Raw genomic sequence first — 18,523 nt, 5'->3', positions numbered from 1 at the left:
TAAATGCCCCTCCCCTTAAATGAGGTTAGTGGAGTGAGCACTTCTCTAATCCTGTTTATCGGATTGTGTGTCACTGGCGACTTATGAGGAGACCCCTGACCAGGAGGCTACAACAAGCCTCTCATTGTTGGGGGGCTCCCCAGAATGTCCCACTCACTCATGGAGGGCATTCTGGGACTATCAGGGGCCAGGTGGCCCCTGATCCCAGCTGCTCCAACCAGCTCTGTGATGGAGCCAGTAATTGTGTGGGTAGCCAATCTGGCCGTCCAGGGCAAGCTCCTTGCTCATCTGCGGGGAGAGCAGGTCAAGCCTGCTCTCCCCACAAACCCCCTCACGGCTCTCCACACTGCTTGTGTGGAGAGCCTTTATGACTGCAAAAACAGGAGGGTTGTCATACATATGACAGGCCTCAGGGGATCACTGGTGAACTGCGTTCAGCTTGGTGGGTTACAGCTTATGCAGGGCTGGATAAGCACGTGGGAAAGGGGTAGATTTGGGTCTTAGATGCAAGCAGGAGCTTCAGGCAAGCAGGCCCTATACATCTGCAAGTCTGTAGCTGAAGATCTCCACTGTGTCATCCTGAGCTGTTGTTTTCTAGTCATCTGTGTTGTGACATTCTCAATCAGGGACAAAATAAATGAGAAACAGACTTCTTCTCTCTCTTCCAATGGAATTGGAATGGAATTGCAACATGCATGGTTTTTATCCTCGAAAGTTATCATTCCTTGCATAAATGACTGGATAAGAGATATACGCTTGAGCTGCTAATTCTTTTATTTGAAGTAATCTCCTTGAATGGATAAAATCAAACATGATGAGGAGGGCAGGTGTGTCTGCAGCTGCAGATGTCACTATGAAATAGATATATTACTGTGGTAGCTTTTGGGGTGACCCAGTGGGAAATGAATGAGGTTTGATAAAGGTGGCTGGTGGTTATGTTCTATAATGAAAACTGCATTAAAACGCAGGTTAAATTTCTATGCAAATCGAATCCATTCTGCAGCACGTAAATGGAGACATTTCAGATCTGTTTCGGAGAAATTCAGAATGCATCATTATTCCTGCCATTCATTTTCATACAGTGCTGAATATTGTTACAGTTTATAATAGCACATTATCATGTAAAATGTGACACAAGTGGCCTGCACATTATCGCTATGAGGGAAACCATATCTTACAGCCTGGCTGATTAATGTGTTGCAACCCAATGACAACATTGTTCCCATGGAATTCCGGTCTCAGTTCTGGGGGGGTCTTGTTTTTACTGGCTTACATTCTGTGCAGCGGCTTGCTGATCCAACAGCAGGGCGTATTCACTGGTTCCAAGTAATTCCAAAGCCCATCCATGTGGCTAGCAAAGGTGGAAAAGTTCCATTGTTACTAAGGATCATATTCTCACAGTAGCAATGGTTCTCCCATCATTCTCAATGGGAGAAGCTTCCCTACAGTGATGACATAATCTTGAGTAGCCACGGAACCTCTCCACTTTCACTAGCAGTGTGGATATGCTTTGGAATCAGATGAACCAGCATGTGTACTCCACTCTTGAATCAGTGGGGTGCTGCCCAGAATGTAACCTTTGGGCCCATCCTCACAACCAAACACTGGGTAGGAGAAGCATCTAATCTGGCTCCAAACACCATGCATGCTCCCAAGAACTGATCATATGTCAGAATAAATCAAAGTAGGCGGAGAGGGGAATTATCTTGTGCTAGCCATGATCTGGGTAGGCCAGCAGTGACCAACCCATCTCCTGTACCCAGCACTGTACTGAGGGTGTCCCACCCTGGGTGTCCCACCTTGCCCTATCCAGAGCATGGCTAGCACACAGTCACTTCCTTCTCTTTCTAGCTTGATGTTTTCAGGAACACAACTGCTTCTTGAGAGATCACATGGGGCTTGGAACCTGGCTGGACTCCTTCCCAGCTTTTGGTTGTGAGAACTGGCCTTCTGTTTGTTAACTTCAGAAATTGATCAGGAATTTTGATTTTGAGGGCTGTGTAGATGTTTCTAAGACACACAAAAAACTCAATTCCTGTTTGAGTTATTGCATCAAAGTGCCAGATGAAAATGACAAAATGCAAGTTATGTTAAATCACAGAACTGTCAGCATATTTATGTGTATGTCAAAGAATCATTAAGGCCATTCTGTGAGCAGGCTGGGGAGGGCACCAGGAAGGAAGGCAGGATTGGTCCTACCTTCCATCCAGACAATCTTCTGTGGGATACATAGATTGCACACCCACATGAGCAGCAATCCACACACTAGCAACCCACATGAGCAACCCCCCGGTAGGGCTGTGCAAGCCTAGATAGGGCTGCTCATGTGAACAGCCTTACCGTTTTGCTTACAACTTTTCTTCACTCACTGAAGATATTCACACATGCAGGCAAAACCAGGCTAAGGAAGCCCAGCCCAGTTTTGCCTGTGCTTGTGTACCACTGGGATTGGGCTCGATCCAGACAACGCCACGGCAGCAAACCCGCCTCTGGAGCCACCCTCCTAAACAAAGTTAGGAGGACAAGTGCTCTCTTAACCCTGTTTTTCTGATCATTTGCTAGCCTGGGCTAGCAAACCAAACCCTAACCGGTTTGCACAACCCTAGGGGCAATGCGTCCCAGCACCCTGACCCTCTGAGCTACCGGCAGCAGCTGGTAATCATCTGCATGGGTGATCTGTCTGCCAAAGAAGGAGCCCTTGGTCATTTGCAAGGAGGTAAGCTTTTTAAGGCTCCCTCCCTGCTAACCTCTTGCCCTCTCATGGTTAGCCTCATCATCCCTACATCATCCCTAGCCTCATCAGCCCTCTCATGGTTAGCCTCATCATCCCTACAGTAAGAAGGACTTTCCACCCAGGCCAGCATCCTACTTTCAAAAATAGCTGGTGAGATGCCTCGGAGAAACCATCCTATTATGCCCTCTCCTTTACTTTTTCCAACTTCAGAATAAAAATAACCGAAATGAATGTTAAAAGCAAAGTCTGGGTATCAGAGACTGACCACATGGAAGGTCAAATAAGAGGCCACATTGGGAATTGTATATTCTGAGCCAGGGCAAAAAAAACTTGAAATCCAGTCTCTTTAAATACTTTTTTTAATTCCAGGATCGAGCAGTTTTGACCAATCGTATCCACTTTATGCACTTATTTCCATATGCTTCTAATTTGTTGGCTCATCACCGCAATCCCTAAGATATGCCCAGATGTGCTGGAACATAGAGTGGATTGGGTGGACAAAGCTGGAGTAGTATCATGTTCATGGCAAACAGAGACGGTTTTTTCAAATGTTCAGTGTAGGTCGCTTCCTCTTACCAGGCCTATATATTAGCTCTACATTCACCAAAGTGCCTTTGGAAAGGAACAGGAGTGCTGTAAGTAATCCTGCTGGCATAGCTATCCCCATATACTTTATCATCCGATACTTCTGGGTTGCCATATGATACCTTTCTACAGCATCCCAGTTATGTACCTGGCAGTGATGGCTGTGGCTGAATAAAAATGCTGACCAGAAGGGGGGCCATGCCCCTTGCCCTTTATGCTGCTTCCCTTGGCTATTATTTTTGGAAGGCTTTTAGAAGTAGCATGGTATAGCTGAATTATGAGAGAGTCATGGGGTGGGCTTGAATATTTCATTATGGGTTTCTCTCTCCCCACTCCCCACTCATAATTTGAGCACTTTGACCATCCCTTGTTGCAGTAGTATGATGTAGGGGTCAGTTTATGATGCTGTGCAGTGGTCGTTGTGCGTCATCCATCAGGACTGTTGTGTCAGTGCAGTGATTTAAGCTCAAACCTTATGCAAAAACCCTTCAGCATTCACTTGCAGACCAAGCTTCCTCAAGCCAAATTTCAATAATTGGATAAGTGCTTATTTTCAGTGATGTCAGGGTTAATTCTTCAAGGTTTTTCATTGTACAAAGCATTGTCTGGGACCCACACAGAGGAAAATTATCACCTCATCACAGTGTCACTGAATCACTAGAATTAGAGATGGAAGATGCCATCCAATCCATCTTTCTCTCTGTCAGTGAAAGATTTACTATCTGCAGCACATTTTCTCCTGCATTGTTCCATCTATATTTTAAGTTATTTAAGTGATTTGGCAGCTGAAGAGGGTTAGCACTACTCATTCCTCTTAGTTCCATATCCTAATTAATCTGTGTCATAGTGGCTGTACTAATGCTTAGTTTAAATCTTCTGGGTTCTCTCTCTATTTTTAATGCAATTGTTCTTATTACTTAGTTATTGCTCTATGAGTAGCAGAGGCAACTAATGGACCTTTTCCCTAAGTATATCCCAGCCATCAGTCTGTTCTTTCCTCTACAAGCTCTTAACTTAGACTGTATCTGGAACCATGAGTCAGTTTTCATCAGCTACACACATTGTGAGATCTGCATAATGTCCATACAGTTTCAATATCCATGTAGCAAGAGCCAAATGAGTAACCAGATCTCCACAGCATGATCTTTCTTGAGTCTATTGCTGTGCAAATGTCTGCGTTGGATTAAAAACTGTCAGCACCACGCTGTTCCTTGTTTTAGAGGAGTAGTGGCTGACATACTGCACAGCATTACATGTGCCTTGTAACTTAACATTCATGCAATTACGCAAATGCAAAAATTGCACAGAGTTGTGTGAGAGTATGGATATTATTTCTAAGGTACAAGGCACACATAACGTTACACAGTATGTAACATTACAGTTTGCTATCCTTCATCTTACACTACAGCAGCCTTTGTACAACTTCTGACCCACCAAGCCAAAGGCTGCCCATCAGCCATGTAATTTAATTTTACATAATATAATGTGTACTGGCTGGCAGGTGCTTGATAATCCCCTATGTCTGCAATCCCTGACAGCCAGCAAAGCTATGAAGTCCCTGGCGGATCTGGCATGCACAGATGGTCAGCAGCTTCTAGCTTGATGGAACATAAATCCTCCATGCTTGAATGTATGCATGGAATCTTTGAAGGTGGATGCATGACACAGAAGAGGAATTCTGTTGGTGTACCAAACCCCCCATCCTTGTTGCCCAATGGCCTCTCTGGTTGGTTGAGCTGGTTGGGTGATCTTAAGCTGTTTGGTTTAACCGGTTGGGTGGTCTTGAGTATGGTGGACTAAAGCAGTGCTATTTTTCAAGCGAGATGGCACCCTCTCTTAAGAGCTCTGCAGAGAAAGCACTGGGAAGGGCTACACTTTCCAGAACTCTGTACACACCTTCCAAGTTGATGCAGGGGTTCAAAAGGGCACTGTTTCCCCTATAAGAGCCCCCCCCCCACTGGCACTTGGCAATGTGCAACACTGCACAGTAAGAATGATCACCTCTGCATGGTGTCAGGGGGACTGTGCCGAGTATTCAGCTTTGGCCAAAGATTTGCACAGGCCCAATAAGCAATTAGGGAGCTGCACTTAAGAACATTAAAACAGCTCTGCTGGATCTGTCTGGCCTATCTAGTCCAGCATCCTTTTCCCCACAGTGGTCCACCAGATGCCTCTGAGAAACCCATAGGCAAAAGGTTGAGGGCATGCCCTCTCTCCTGCTGTTGCTCCCCTGCAACTGGTATTTAGAGGCATCTTGAGGCTGGAAGTGGCCTATAGCCACCAGACTAGTATCCATTGATAGATCTGTCCTCTATGAATTTGTCTAAGCCCCTTTTAAAGCCATCCAAGCTAATTTTACAATGAATACTAATCCTGTCAATACGATTATTACTACTACAACGATAACAAATATTTATACTGCTCCTCAACCACAGTTCTCAAAGTAGTTTACACAGAAAAATAAATAATACATAAATAAGAAAGTCTCCTGTTCCCAAAGGGCTCACAGTCTAAAAAGAAACATAAGGCATTGGAGGTATGCTGTGCTGGGTTGGATAGGGCCAGTTGCTCTCCCCCTGCAAAATATAAGAGAATCACCACTTTAAAAGGTGTCCCTTTGCTCAGTTAGCAGGGGCCATCACCACATCCTGTGGCAGAGAATTCCTAGATTATGCACTATGTGAAAAAGTACTTCCTCTTGTTGGTCCTAAATGTCCCGACCTTCAGTTTCAAGGGATGACCCTGGTTCTAGTGTTTTAGGAGAGAGAGAAAAATTTCTCTCTGTCCACTCTCTCTACTCCATGCATAATTTTATACACATCTGTCATGCCCCCCCCCCAATAGTGAACTCCAAAAGGATCACTCCAGACTGGGTAAATGGGTGACAAAGTGGCACATGTGGTTCAATGCTGGCAAGTATAAAGTGATGCACATTGGGACGAAGAACCCCAACTTCAAGTATATGCTGATGGGACCTGAGCTGTTGGTGACTGACCAGGAGAGAGATTTGGGGTCATGGTGGACAGCTCGTTGAAAGTGTCAACTCAATGTGCAGCACCTGTGAAAAAGGCCAGTTCCATGCTAGGGGTCATTAGGAAGGGGATTGAAAATAAAATGATAATACTATAATGCACTTATACAAAACTACAGTGCGACCATACTTGGAGTACTATGTAAAATTCTGGTCACCACATTTTAAAAAGGACATTGTAGAACTGGAAAAGGTGCAGGAGAGGGCAACCAAGATGATCAGGGGCCTAGAGCACCTTTCTTATGAGGCAAGGCTACAACACCTGGGATTATTTAGTTTAGAAAAAAGATGACTGCGGGGAGAGATGATAGAGGTCTATAAAATCATGCATGGTGTGGAGAAAGTGGAGAGAGAGAAATTCTTCTCCCTCTCCCATAAGACTAGAACCAGGGGTCATCCCATGAAATTGATTGCCTGGAAATCTAGGACCAACAAACAGCAGTACCTTTTCACACAATGCATAATCAGCTTGTGAAATTCTCTGCCACAAGATGTGGTGACAGCCAGCAACCTGGATGGCTTTAAGAGGAGTTTGGATAACTTCATGGAGGAGAGGTCTATCAACGGCTACTAGTCGGAGGGCTGTAGGCCACCCGCAGCCTCAAAGGCAGGATGCCTCTGAGTACCAGTTGCAGGGGAGTAACAACAGGAGAGAGGGCATGCCCTCAACTCCTGCCTGTGGCTTCCAGCAGCATCTGGTGGGCCACTGTGCAAAACAGGATGCTGGACTAGCTGGGCCTTGGGCCTGATCCAGCAGGGCTGTTCTTATGTCCTTATAGTCACCTCTTTTCCAACTTAAAAAGCCCCAGATGCTATAGCCTTGCCTCATAAGATAGGTGTTCTAGGCCCCTGATCATCTTGGTTGCCCTTTTCTCCACTTTTCCCAGTTCTACAATGTCCTAAGATGGGGGTCACCACTGGCACCTGGCAGGGGTGCACCTAGGTCCTGGCTCTGAAGGGCTTTGGAGGCCACCCCACCACAAGGCCCACCTGCTGCTGCCATGCCACTGCTCCTGTCTCCAGGGAGACAGGCTCCAAATGATCGGGGGGGCTCCCCAGAGCCCCACCACTGCCCCATGCCCATCCCGCCACTGCCCCATGCCTGCCGCTGCTCCGCTGCTGTGCTGCTGCTACCCCACACCAATATTTGCCATCTTCAGCACTGGGGGTGGGGGGTGGGGGTGGAGGGAGCAGTGAGCAGAGAAGGCCTCCTCACTGTGTCAGCCTGTCTGGCAGGCACACCTGCACAGTGTGAATATGGAATGTCACATGCCATGATGTCACCGGCATGAGACGTTCCATATTCACACTGTGCAGGCATGCCTTCCAGAGAAGCCGCCACCGTTGCTATGTCGGGGGGGAGCTGCTTTGCTCGCCGCTAGCCCCCTATCCCCCCACCCACCCAGTGGTCATGATGGCATATATCAGTGTGAGGCCATTACACAAGGCAGATTGTTCCACTGTTCGGCAGCTCATAGTCATACATACATATATACATACATACAACCCATCACTCCCTCTGCCCTGTTCTTTTAACCTGACAATGGTTTCTCTGTCACTTAAGGTGAGCAGCTGTGATGACTATCATCACTAGAAACCAAGGCAGACTTCCACTACAAAACTACAGATCTTTAGGAATGTGATGGGGTTGAGCTTGTTTCAGGCTGTGTTCTTTAACTGGATATTATGATGAGAAGAAAGAAGGAGGAATTACCCAAATCAAAGAAGCAAAACACATATTCTTTATTGGAGCAAATATAAATGTAAGATAATAAAACTCATATCAGTTTTGCTGTGGTTCACGGCTGGGAAATAGTGCTTGTCACCAAATAACCATCCCATGAACTGTTATTCTGGCTATATTAGAACAGTATCATATATGGATTTGTGATATAGCATTGCCCAACAGGAACTCTACATTTTAAGAGGCGTGATAACTCCAATGATGTCAATTTTAGTCTATACAAAAGAATCAGACCTAGGCAAGTTTCTCCATGTTGCTGTGTAAATTTGAAAATAGTGAAATACACCTAAGGGTATTATCCAGCATTACTCCTACATCTGTGCTGAAAAACCTATTTTGCAAAAGTCCAGGAATGTCATCTTGCAGCCTTTTAATGCTGTTGCTCCCTAAACAATAGTGATTGATTTTGTTTGGTCTGGCAAACACAAATTATCCCATAATCATTTTCGCCTGCCAGCCATGCTTACATTGACTTGTCTCTTTGGTGGGAAGGAAGGCAGAGAAAGGAAAGATTAGGGTGAAAAATGGAAAGGACTAGGAGCAAATAAGATTGTGTTTGTGTGTGTGCTGAAGGAAAATGCTTTAACTCTAATTGTCAACATGGAATAGCTTTCCTTTGCTGGAGATGTAAAATGAATTTAAAAATAAAGAAAAGGGCACTTGCAAATTGCTTGAAACTTGCCATCCAGCTCTTCATCACTGTTTTTGAGCCATTGTTTTTCCACTACTATAAAATATTGTTCAGCAAGATCTAAAGCAGAAGAGAATTCTGTTGTGAAACAGAAGACATTTCTCAAACAGTATAAAGTAGTACATAAGACAGGCCCATTTGGAAGCCTAAAAATCACTCTTGATGATCTCTGAATATGAAAACTTGGCTGAGAGGATTCAAAAGTATTTATTAATCATCATCATCATCTGACATTCAGCACAGCATTATGAACATGTTGTGCTTGCTGTAGAGCTGCTTCACCCTTCAAAGTCAGTACTAGAGCTGCACAAAAGGGACAGTTGTGCAACTGGTGCTTCCGCAAATTTCCCCATTATCCCAAGGGGAAAACCTGCAGAAAGGATGGCTGCACAATAACCCTTCCGCACAGCCCAACACTGCTTTTGAAAGGTGCAACAGCCTCACTGCACAGCGTTACATGTCTGTAATGCTGTGCTGGATGTCAGTCATTATTATTTATGCCACTTTTCAACAACAAAAAAGGACTCAAAGTGGTTTACATAGAAAAAAAGGATGGCAGCTGACCTTAAGAGCAAGGAAGCACTGGTGCAATGAGAGAGCAGCCTAAGAGATCTTCCCAACTATCACTAACTGCACCAGTGCAGCAGGGAGGGGGCAATTTTTGTCACCTTCCCCAGGAAGCCCTTTGTGCCCCCCAAAATATGTCCCTGAAGGTTGTGTAGACCTCAGGGACATATTTCCAAGTGCCACAAAGCACTTCCTGGAGAGGGGGACTACTGAGGGCATCCCCATTGCACCAGTGCAGTTAATGGGAAGCTCTGTTAGGCTGCTCTCTTGCTGCACCGTCACTTCCTTGCTCTGAATGTGAGCTAGTGGCTGACATGATGCGCAGCATTCCATCACCAGAACATTCTGTGGCAGGGTCACTGTGGACACACAGACAACCCCAAAACTTTTAAGAATGAACAATTGTGCAGGCAGCACTGTCACGGTGATTCCCATTGCAGCAAACTGTGGCAATGCTGGTTTCCTTTTTCTTAACTCATTAAGTACTTGTGCTATGTAAAGAACAACAAATATATTTTATGTAGGGAGGCAAACTGAAGAAAAGACCAGGATATAGAAATATTAAGGTTGTGCAATCATATTGTCCAGTAGGAGTATTGGACCAATATGACTACTATCGGACATTGTTTCTTATAGGTCATCAGGGAGCCCTGATAGAATTCTGAATAAAATTCCTGCTGTCCTATCAGAAATCCTTCAACTTTTGACAACAATATTGGGGGGAAAACCAGACTCTTTCTCCAAAGCAGCTCAGGGCTGGGTTTTAAGGACTGCACCTTCAAAATTAAGGGGGGCAAAAATAACTCCCAAAGAAGTGCCCACTGGATCAGTAAGTGTTTCCTGAGGGGTTACTGTTGCCCCCACCCCCTAATTTCAGGGGTGCAGTTCTTAAAAAATCAGGTTGGGAGCTCGCTTGGTGACAAAGTCTCTCCAAGTCATCCTCAGACTTGGTTTTCAAGCACTGCACCCACAAAATTGAGGGGTGGGGCCAAGATAACCCCCAGCAAGTACTCACTGGCCCAATGTGTGGGCCAGTCTTCAAGCCAGCTTCCAACCTGGTTTTTAAGTGCTGCATCCATGAAATTGGAGTGTGTGGGGTTAAGGTAGCCCCCTAGGAAGCAGCCACTGGGCAAGTGGGTGCTTCCTGGGGGGTATATTGAACTCCCATCAATTTGAAGGGTACAGTCCTTTAAATCCAGATCTGGAGCCAGTTTGGAGAAACCTCTCCAAACTGGTTTCCAATAAGGAATATTGGGTCAATGACAACTTGATACTGATAAATATATAGTGTCTGACATGGTGTGCAGTGCTAACTTGGCCAGAAGACATTGGTGCGGGTGCTGCTGTATACATGGAAGCAATGGCACCATTGTCTTGACTTGCAGCTACACGAGCTATGTCCCCATGGTTTCCCCCAATGTTGCAAATAGGAGTAACCAAGAGGGTGCAGCTTGCACAGCTACCAGTCAGACAACCATGAGCATTGCTGCTTCTGTGTACTTCCAGACCTGTAGAATTGTGCATCATGTCAATCACCAAACGTATCTATTTTACATATAAATATATGTAGAAGAAGCATAACTCTCCTCCTCCTCCTCTTCTCTCTCTCTTTCTGTTGCCAGATAATCAGGTTGGAAGGGAGCAGTGGCAAGATCATGCATACACTGGTATTCATTAGAGCCTGCCACATGATAAGGAAAACTGGTTGAACTATTTATCTGAAATGGTACCTCATTCCATTAGTGCCACATCTAAATGCCAATTTAGTGTTGACATGTCTGTGCTTCAGCTTGATCCCTGAATAGTGCTGTTATCTTACCATGCATACTGTATATAGCTCAAATCCCTCCTCACACGTACACATGCATTTCCTAGACAAGCCTTTCCTTCCACTTTGCGCTGAAATTCAACAGTAGTTAATACCTGGAGAGCAAGTAAATGGACCAAATGATATATGCTGAGCAATCTGTACATCAGTAATGGAAGGATGAAAATAACTGTATCAGTCTCCAGTTTTCTTTTGTTGATCAGCAGGGAAAATAGCATACTGACCCAAAATCCCTAACTATACTTACTATGTTCCTTTCCCCCAAGGAAATTCTAGAGCATTTGACCTCAGATTTCCAGACGCTGGGTATAAATCTCAGAGACTAGCTATATCCATCTGACCTGTGTGTTCTTTGGTGTCATTTGAATAGGAAGGATGGGTGAATCTCCCTTTCCCCATGCCATCCAAACTATACATGGTTCCCTTTGATTTAATTTCCATCTTCTTCTGCTAAAAATCCTCAGATTTTTTTTCATCACAGTTCTCCCTAGGCATTTAGATACATATTTGCAAGTATTTTAACATATTTTGACTCAAAAAGCTGGTGCAATAAAACACCACAAAGTATTATTTAAATGTGTTTTTATGCAACAATATGGAATGCATAGAATTTGTAAACAGTTCTGCACCTTAGAAAATCCAATTGACTGGGGATAGATGGGATTCAGAACCATGCATTTCAGATTTTGCAAAGACTGGAATTTGGCCACATGCCTACAGATTAGACTGGCATCTCTTTGACCAAGTGTGGCAATTCTTGCATTCGTAAGCAACCATTGCACCAATTTTTTTGTGAGCAAGCAGGTGCCATTTTTCAACAGGTTACCTGAAGAATCATGTTCTTCCATGACAACCTGCCCACTTCATGCAATTATCGACAGTGACCCTGCTTCCAGATGCCCCCTAACCACACAAACCCCCAACCACACAAGACTATTGGAGATAGGGGCTGACATGCTACTTATTGTTACACACGTGGTAGAATATTCATTCATTCATTCATTCATTCATTCAATTTTTATACCGCCCTCCCAGAAAGGCTCAGGTGGAATATAATATTTGCACAGATGCACAAGTGCAAAAAATTGTGCACACTGAGTTGTGTGATAATGCAGCCATTATATATAATGACAGCACTGTTGTGCAACCCCATCTGCATAATTTTTACTCTTGCACATTGTTCTGCACACTGCACATACATTACATTCCACAGCATGTACAACACTGAGCAATATGTCAGCCAGGGACATTTTGGCCACAGAGCTTATTACAGATCCCTATACCCTACCTATACCCTGTTTATTCTCCTGATTTCCCCCCAACTTACTGGTTCTAAGGCCTGCCTTGCTTAACTCTTATTGTACTTGTAGGTTTTCATGTTGTTTCTGTTGAATGCAGTTTTTATTGTTTTATTGTTAATTTTATTGATGTTATCTCTGGGATGTAGTCTCTTAGAACAACTGTTTGAAAAGGCAAGGTATAAATTAATAGAATGAATAGTATCAATAAAATGCTCAGCCTCCACAAAGTAAAGAACGTTTTTTTAAAGCTTATGAAATTTACCAATTAGGATTTCTTCTTAAAATTCTCATTAAAACTATAAGACAGCATGGTAGAAAGCAAGCATGTAAGCAAGAGTGAGAGAAGAGTCTAATGCGGACAGTCATAGCAAATGAGCTTTCATGGAGTTTAAACAGCAAGAAAAGGATATATAGTGATATAGAGGTGATATATAGTCCAAGATGGAAGGAACAGAATGATATAACAGCATTCTTCTATGTTTACCTATATCACACTGATTCAAGAGAATATGGGATATTTGCCTATCTCAATTAAACTCGTTACATCATGGAACTTTAAAAGGATATATATATATATATATATATATATATATATATATGCAAGCCCACATGAAAATAGCAGCTCCCCTGCTGGTACAACTCATGTACACTGGAAGGTAGCAAAGGTGCAATAAAGATATCTGTAACCTCCAACAAAAATATTCATTGCTCCTGTCAACAGGATATAAACTTTATGGGGATTTTTGAAAAGTAATTGAAAAGTTCTAGCCAAGGAATGCACTATGCCAAGTCAGCATATTGGAAATACCCTATTGGGGAAAAGAACAAACAGTTACTCTGCATCAGAATCCTCAGTGTAACTCACTTTGACATTCACTGTTATTTTAGCCAAGTTACTTCAAGCAATGTATTTGATACAATTGTTCTCTAACAGTGGAGCAAAATCCCTAAGCCTAGTGAGTTCACAATCTTTGTGCAAAAAAGGGCCAGGGAGGCAGCGTGCCTATGAGGTATCTAGTGCAAAACATTGGCCTCATTTACACGTAACACGAAACCAGAGTTGAAGGGGCCAACTCATTCTGCCCACAGATGAAAAAGATTAGAGAGAATACTGGTTGCCAAACCTGTATGTCCAAATGCAGGACACCCCATCCAAACTCTGACCCAAGGTTTTGCTCTCCAAACTCCAATTTTTACCCTTGGGTTGTAGTGACTTGCACCATCCCAACCTGAGGTTGAATGCAGCCTGCCTTATGTGCAAATGTGGAATTGCAGACTGTGTCCCCTGTAACTAGAGTTGGGGGAGGAAGCTCCTCCCTCTCTCCAGCTGAGATTGGCTGTGCGGGCTTTCCAGCCCAGACAGCCAGTTCCCCATCCTCTCTGTAGTCTGCCTGACTACAGAGAGTCTGCTCACCATTACGTCCAAATTCAGACAAGAGAGCAGGCTGGGGGTGGGGGTGGGGAGCAGAACTGGGGTCCATTGGAATACAGCCATAGTCTGCTTTTCCATGTGTATTTTGTGTTAGGAATTACGAATCAACCCTAGCCACCATACATACATACTGCCTGTGTTTCTTTCAAGGCTTCTTTGTTTCAAGGTCATGCTATGTCTCCTGGACATTCTAGAAGAAATCATTCTCCTGCCTGCAGTTCTCTACTTGCTCTTCTAATTTTACATATTCTTCCAGCATGTGCTGTGCCTGATATCTTGAAGTTGAAGCTGTTGCAGCTGCTTCGCCAACCTTGCATTCCCGGGCTTGGCCTCTTTCTTCAGAGGTTTCCACCCTTTCAAGAGCTTCTTTAACCTTCTCCTGCAACTCCTACCATTACTCTGCTGCCGCCTTATATCTTATACAACTAGGCAAGACAGGCAACATTCTTTCCTTCTTTGGACATAGCAATAGCACTTACATTTATATACCGCTCTATAGCCGAAGCTCTCTAAGCAGTTTACAATGATTTAGCATATTGCCCCCAACATTCTGGGTACTCATTTTACCGACCTCGGAAGGATGGAAGGCTGAGTCAACCTTGAGCCCCTGGTCAGGATCGAACTTGTAACCTTCTGGTTACAGGGCGGCAGTTTTATCACTGCGCCACCAGGGGATCATATCACAGCAATATAATTTATTCCATAGTCTCTCTCATGTTGCATGATTGGTATCCAAAATATCCAGCAGATCACTCCTGATATCTGGCCCAGCCTTCACTATTTTCCCCTGATTGCACAGTTCCACCCCTTTTAACCTGTTTGTTTCCCATCCTATTTATCCCCATCCTTCTTACTCCCCACTCTTAGGGGCTATTCTCACGACCAACAAAAGAGGCTAGCCCGACTTTTGTTGGTCGTCAGAACCATCGGGCTCGAAGCCGAGCCCGGTGGTTCTGGAGTGGCTAACCTGCTCGAGAACCCCTGGCAAAAAGCAGGTTTGCGGAGCGAGCGCTCCTGCAAACCTGCTTTTTGCGATTGTGAGTAGCCGTGGCGCGCCTTCGCACTGTGCCTACTTACGAGTAGAGAAGTGAGACCCGGTCCTAAGTCTTCATTCTGTCTTCAGTTACTGTGATTCTAAAATGTGAATACATAAAAATTGTATTATGTAATTAAAATTGTATTGACTTTGTAAGAGCTACCTCTCCTTTCCAAATTTTGCATTCTCCACCTGAAAGACTGAGACCTTCATCCTCCTCTGAGGGAATGGTGCCAATAAGCTATGAGACTCCTACATTCATAAAGTAAAATATAATTTATTCCAAAGCAAACTTAAGACAAATCCAAGCTGCACAGTTACATAGATAGATGATAGCCCCTCAGTCCAGCAGCTCCCACGAAGGCTGAAATCCCCACATTAACCTATCAAATGTGGACATGACAGCCATGGCCAGTTGCCTTACCAACTCCAACAGTCAGGTGGGGTCTTCAGAGGAAGATATTAGGTTTTTCTTTCCTCCAATTATTTGATCTCTCAATGTAGCAAAGTCTGGTCTACTGTTTCCACCAGTTCTTCTTATAGCTCAAATGATATAGGCATCACTAGGCTTCATCACTGGTCGCCTGCCAGGCTATTCCTCTGCTGTTTCAAAGCCAAATCAGGTCAATAGCATATCTGTCTTCAGATATCTGTATATCTGTCTTCCATAGGAATACACTCAGACTGATTTGTTAATATCAAAATAAGAATTTAGATATATACATCAGTGACATATAAATATGTAATACAGAAAGAGCAAATAATCTATTAACAGTTTATATGTCTACTACTAAAAATAATGGCTGACGTGGAACAATCCAATGCCAGCATTTTGACCTGCCAAGAGAAATACTGAAGTAGACGCTGCCTAGTACTAAATAACATTGCCTTACGACTATCAAATACTGACAGACCTCAACTGTCAGATATCAATTACTAAAAATAATAAAATTAGGAGCTCAGCATAGATATAGTATTCTGAGATTATCCAGCAAATCATGTGATTGGGGTGACTATCTCGGAGAATATTTGACAGAATCACTGAAGAGGGTATTTTCAAAATTGAGAGAACTTGTGCTAAGAACAGTTAGGGGAAGAAATTTGTCTCAGCTCTAATAACTTTCAGCTCAGAAGAAAAAGAGCTACAGTATCATTATCCAGGTGGGATATAATGCATATTGACTCACTCTGGTTTTAATGGGAGTTTGGCTTCTTTTTAAAAGTGGCAGGACCTGACACTACAGCTTTACCCAGAGCATTTCCGGATGGGGCTTTTAGCTCACTTCTCCTCTGGAATGGAAAGCGTGCATTCACGTATCGGCCAGATTTACTCCAAAGTCCTCGCTAGATATCGTATCGGGAAGTACTCCAGACATGATTCAGGTTTTTCATTGCATGTTAGAGCATAGCCTGGTTTATGTCCAGCATTAAAAAGAATCTACTTTTTGCATCGCTTTTGGGGGGGCAAATTCAAACTCGCAGTAAAGCCCCACAGTAAACCTCGCAGTAAAGTCTGCTGTCTGGAAATGCTCCTGGTTTCCACAAGCAGGCCTATTGGATGAGTCAAGATGATCCTCAGTGAAGACTGTCTTGCTATTCAGCACAAAAAGGAACATTCTGATCCATTCATCTCTGATTAAATGAGAATAAAGTCCTCAGATTTTGATGTAAGGGGAAATGAAGCAAGTACCACTTTGTGTCAAACTTCATAGGCTATTTTGTAGCGTCTTGAATTTTTCATTTCTTATAACTTTATAATAAGAACCAGGGTGTTTTTTTTATTCTTGCTAACACTGGATCTGCCCATGCAGGTAAGGTCACCATAATGTGTCATTCAGTTCTACAAAGGTTCAGATAATTGCGTTCTTTGTTGTACTACCATTGAATTTCTAAAGTTCAGATTCCAATTCAGGTCAAGGTTTCTAGTTAAGATATAACAAATGTCTCATGTGGTACATGAAGGCTGTGAAGGGAAAGGATTATTTTATTCTTGTAAAATGGAGGGGAGGATACAGCTGAAATCAGAAGGCCTAAGAAGTATCAATTCAAATGTGCATAATAATGTCTTATGTATTGGTCACATTCTAGAATGCATATGAAGGAGCACTAGTAAGAACTCTTCCTCCTCAAAATCTCTCTGTTCATAGAAAATTTACACAGAAATCCAGGGCCTCCACAGCCCCCGGGGGTCCCCAAATCCTGTTTAGTCTGTCCTGGGTGGTGTGGTCACCTGATAGAGCATGATGATGCTTAATTTGTAGGGGACGGGGGTCTCCAAAGGCCTTTAGGTCCAGGCTCCAAAATTACCTAGGTGCAACTCTTTCTTTAAGGCCTGGTCTAGGACCAAGTTATTTAAAGGACCACCTTCACCAATATGAGGCTCCCTGTGCTCTTCAATTGGGTTCAGAGTCCCTGCTTTATATAGACCATTAACTATATGGTTGGCAATTTCTTTCTTTCTTTATTATATTTTATACTGCCCCATTTAAAAGCTTCAGGCAGTTTACAATACCAGAAGATGGGCCATTTCAATGGTGACTTCACAATAGTAGAATTCCCTCCTCTGGCGAGATTCATCAGACTTCCTCCCCTACTCACCTTTTGGTGGGCTGTTTAGCTATTATTTGAAAAGGGATTGATTTTATTGTTGCTTTGTTATCTGTGCTCAGTATTGTTGCTTCTGTTGCTTGTTTTAATGAATTTTCTCAATTGTTTATTATTGTTGTTGTTGTTGTTATTGTTATTATTAGGTTGTATGCACATTTAGCATGTATGAAGTTTTAATGTATTTCTGTGGAGAAAGATGTTTTATAAATGACAGATGACCTCTTCACTAATTTTACAACATTTAGAAATACAGATTCCCACTGTGAGCGTGGGGGTGGTGCTGCTTTCACCAGTCTCTTCTTCCCCTGGAAGTGCTCTTCACTACCCAAAAATATGTCCCTGAGGGTCACACAACCCTTGAGGAAATATTTTCAGATGCTGAAGAGCTTTTCTGGAAGAAGGAGAGATTAACAAAAAAGCAACAACAGACACTTGCAGTGGGATTCTGGATTGCTAAATGCTGTGTTTGCACACACCATGTCCACACAGTTACTGAGGATGTCAGCCAATAATATGAAATAAAGTAAATTAATTAACCTGGAGTCCAAATCAGAACGGTTACAAGCATTTTTATCCACAACAAACCACTGAGGTCACCTTTTCACTTTCATAATGGTCAAGCTGTAAAATACCCCATCTCAATCAAACAGCTCTACTGGCCTGTGCTGAGAAGATGCAATGGTAGTGAAGCAGAAAGTACTTCCTATTCAAGGGTTGTCCTCCCATAAACTGAAGCAGTTGTCTTAAGGGGAGAATTATTAAGCACCAACAGGGTAGAAAAATGCCCCCCACTTGCTTCCTTCTTCTGCTCCCCACCATTAGAACAGCTCTTTGCTGAAATGTAGCACAGCCATCACATGGCAAAGAGCTGCTGTGAGACAGTTCTCCTTCTCCTCCTTCCTTTCCCCCCTTCCTTTCCCCCCTTCTTTTCCATTGCCACCACCGGAGGCAGCCAGTAGGGAACCAG

The sequence above is a fragment of the Hemicordylus capensis genome, chromosome 1 (genome assembly GCF_027244095.1).
Source record: "Hemicordylus capensis ecotype Gifberg chromosome 1, rHemCap1.1.pri, whole genome shotgun sequence".
Classification (NCBI taxonomy): Eukaryota; Metazoa; Chordata; class Lepidosauria; order Squamata; family Cordylidae; genus Hemicordylus; species Hemicordylus capensis.
This window is presented reverse-complemented; position numbering follows the sequence as displayed.